We start from the raw sequence: 3241 nt of genomic DNA on the forward strand, positions 1-3241 counted from the left end.
GGGAAAAAAAAAAAAAAAAAAAAAAAAAAAAACACATCTTAGTAAAACCAATACCTTCTCAGCTTCGCATCGAAGCTAAAAACAACATTAATCGGTGCGAAAAGACTGTAGTTTTGTGGTAAGTAGATGTATAGAACGTTTGTGACACATTAATTTGAGGGACGTTTATAGGTATTTATCCAAGTAACTCGGGACATATGATTGAAGAATTAAGTAGTTTGTGTAACCCAGCTGCATCGTAAAACTTTTTTCTATTTTCAAGTAATTCGATTCTGTACTCATCCGCTATATTCTCCAGCGACATATCGGTTTTGCATGTTTTAAATGCAAGTACTCGTAAGAATCTATTCTGAACGCGTTCAATCTTATTAACTAAATTAGTTTGATATGGATTCCAGATAACTGAGCCATATTCTAATATGGAACGGAATAGAGAAAAATATAATTTTTTTAAACAATTTGGATTTTTGAATTCTGAACAATTACGCCTAATAAAACCGAAAATTCGAAAGCATTGTTACACATCAAAGTAATGTGATTGTTAAAAGATAAATCATCTGTTAGTAAGATACCTAGGTCTCTTATCTGAGTTACAATCAATAATTCTGAACTATTTATTTTATATTGGAAGATAATCTTTGATTTACGTCGAGAAAACGAAATTTGTGAGCATTTTTCTACATTTACATTTAAGCCATTTAACAAATACCATAAATAAAACGAGTCCAAATCAGTTTGTAATTTAAAACAGTCCTCACGTGAATAAATAGGCATATATAGTTTTAAGTTGTCGGCGAACATTAAGATATTACTGTTTTTGAATGTATCTTTGACGTCATTTATAAATATTAAAATAAAATGGGCGATAAATGTCCTTCTTGGGGAACACCTGATGTAACATTTATAACTGATGAGACAAAGTTACCTAGTTTTACTTGTTGTGTTCTGCCAATCAAATATGATTTAAGCCAATTAAGCATTTGGCCAACAATACCATTACATTCTAACATTTTTATCAAAATAAACAAATTAACACTATCAAATGAATTTCTAATGTCAGTGTAAACAGCATCAACCTGAATACCTTTACTTATCAATGATATAAGGTCCGTAAAGTAAACTAATAGATTAGTCATCGTTGACTTCGTGTAATGAAAACCATGTTGGTTATCAGAAATTATCTTATTAAACTCAGTTACAAATTTAGGTACTAATAATTTTTCTAAAGTTTTAGGCAGTGAACATAATTGGGAAATAAGGTGGTAATTGATAACTGTACTTCGATTACCTGCTTTAAATATAGGATAGATAAAGCTAGATTTCCATTTGTCTGGAAAACATCCTGTCGATAACGAAAGATTAAATAAATAATGTATGGGGCGTGTTAATGTGAAATAACATTCTTTATAAACTATTTCGAGGATTTGATCTGGGCCACTTTTCGAGTTATAAGATAAATTACGGAGAGTTTCAAATATTTCGATAACAGTAAATTCGCAACTACTAAAATTTATGTCTGTATTATAGCATTGTACGTTAAGAGTATTATTATTCACATGACTGTAGCTAGATTCAAAATACGTTTTAAATAAATTTACAGTGTCTTCCATATTATTTACTGCAACAGCGCCATCAGTTAGGTGACAGGGAATAATATTAGATTTTTGTTTATTTTTAACAAACTTTAGAAGTACTTTGGATCATTAGACAAAGAAGATTGGATTTTCTCAATGTATTTGTTATAACAATTTTTAGACATTGTCTTACATTTTTTCCTTATCGCAGAAAAAATCACATAATCAGCATTGTTACCAGTTGACTTAAACAATTTGTGTAAACATTTTTTCTCTTTAATTAACACACGCAATTCTTTAGAAACCCATCGAGGATAGATTTCATGTTGTTTAAGGACAACTTTGAATTACGGTTTTGGGAACCGTTTGTTCAATTGCGTCTAATAATACTTCGTTGAAGATATTTAAAGCGGCATTTACATCATTTAGCTTATAAACATTAGACCAGTCATAAATAGCTATTATGAAATTTATCAAATCATAATTTGCTTTATTAAAATTATAATAACAAGAATTCGAACATTCATGATAGGGAGAAATATTAATGGTATACTTTGTAGTTAATACTGGGTGATATTGATCAATCGGGACTAAACTATTGTCTAATGGCATAACTTTAACGAGTGGATTATTTGAAAAAACCAGATCGAGTTGAGAATTAAAAACATTTAAAGTATTATTTAATTGGTACAGATTGAGCGATGAAAAATAATCAAAAATTATATTTGAACGAAGTGAAGTTCGACCACTACATATTAAGCCAATATCATTACAAGTAAAACGTATCTGAGGTAAATTGTAATCACCGTATAATAATACATTCATATCTAATGTGTATTTACGTAGTAACCATTCAACAGTCTCAACATGAACTACAGATACAGTCATTACTAAGACCCGGATTTTTATACAAATGAATATTCTTCAATAACCTAAATGAATAATTTTGATCAAAAGTGTCAACATTTAGTAATGTGTAGATTCTAAATATAATTTTTTATTTATAATTATTGCATGAAATTTGCATAATTAGTACAACTAGATACATCTATTTTAAATTTTACGTTTGCAAATGGGCTTTTTATCGGCCTGTAACATCAACGTGGTTTATCATTTGCATAACGACTAGCTATAATAGCAAGGAAATTAATAAAAAACACCAGGAGCGGTCTGAACACTCGCTCCTTAGCGTTGGCTAGAATAAAGAGGGAACACGTGTCTCTCCGCACAAAAATAAAATTAATTTAACCTATAATAAAACAAAAATGAAATAAAATAATTAATAAAAATATAGCTCATTACATAAATATAATTATAAAAAAGAAAACAATCCCCGTCTCCGAAGAGACCATGTCTCCGAAAAGAGATGGTCTGGATGCTTCGCCGAAAAGACCTAGCCGTTTGCGTCTCTACTCTATCTTTGAAAAAATAATGACAAGTAACATGTGGACTCTAGCACGGTCAATGACAGAAGGAAAATGAAGAGCCAACACCTATCTATCGGCAATTCAAATCAATAACGGCCAGTCTTTTTGGGAGGGATCATTACATTATTATTATTAATTTTTAAGGGTAATGTCTTCAACTAGATACGATTTGTGATCTTTTGACGTATTTTTGAAAGAAATCGGTTCGGTGTGAGCTGAGAAAAAGTGGTAACAGACACA

This window comes from Daktulosphaira vitifoliae, unplaced genomic scaffold (genome assembly GCF_025091365.1).
Source record: "Daktulosphaira vitifoliae isolate Bord-2020 unplaced genomic scaffold, ASM2509136v1 Scaffold_5, whole genome shotgun sequence".
NCBI classification, from domain to species: Eukaryota; Metazoa; Arthropoda; class Insecta; order Hemiptera; family Phylloxeridae; genus Daktulosphaira; species Daktulosphaira vitifoliae.